Source organism: Bison bison, unplaced genomic scaffold (genome assembly GCF_000754665.1).
Source record: "Bison bison bison isolate TAMUID 2011002044 unplaced genomic scaffold, Bison_UMD1.0 scf7180017864471, whole genome shotgun sequence".
NCBI classification, from domain to species: Eukaryota; Metazoa; Chordata; class Mammalia; order Artiodactyla; family Bovidae; genus Bison; species Bison bison.
In genome coordinates, this window is record NW_011495032.1 from 1902381 (window position 1) to 1903319 (window position 939).

Sequence of the window (939 nt, forward strand, 5' to 3'; positions counted from 1 at the left end):
CTCTAGTCTTTCCCATTCTGTTGTTTTCCTTTATTTCTTTGCATTGATCTCTGAAGAAGGCTTTCTTATCTCTTCTTGCTATTCTTTGGAAATCTGCATTCAGATGTTTATATCTTTCCTTTTCTCCTTTGCTTTTCGCATCTCTTCTTTTCACAGCTATTTGTAAGGCCTCCCCAGACAGCCATTTTGCTTTTTTGCATTTCTTTTCCATGGGGATGGTCTTGATCCCTGTCTCCTGTACAATGTCACGAACCTCATTCAATAGTTCATCAGGCACTCTATCTATCAGATCTAGGCCCTTAAATCTATTTCTCACTTCCACTGTATAATCATAAGGGATTTGATTTAGGCCATACCTGAATGGTCTAGTGGTTTTCCCTACTTTCTTCAATTTAAGTCTGAATTTGGCAATAAGGAGTTCATGGTCTGCGCCACAGTCAGCTCCTGGTCTTGTTTTTGCTGACTGTATTGCCAGGGTCCAGCCCTGGCTGATCCAGGGTATTCGAAGGGGAGACGGCCTAGGCGACTATTTATATGCTAATTAGAGATATAAGAGTAATAGAATGAGGATAGGTCAGTAGGAAAATTCAGTGGAGAAAAGAGGCTGAGTAGCTTGGTACGCGGGAGACCAACAAGACTTCAAGACAAGAAGTTTGCACCACTTACGTAGGCCGCAGGGGCCCTCTCGAATAGCAGAAGGTGCCTCACCCTAGACACCTTCTCGAGTGGGTCTTAGAAGCCCAGGCATAATTAGTAAGCATGGTGCGTTCCGCGCTCCAGATGGAGACTTCAGCCAGAATGTGAAAAGAATGACATGGGGAGACCAAGCGCTGGTGAGCAAGGCCCGTAGCTTTATTTTCAACAGGGGCTTATATACCCTAAGTTACACATAGAGGATAATAGGGGATGCAAAGTCAGCAGTCTTTGATTCTTATCAAA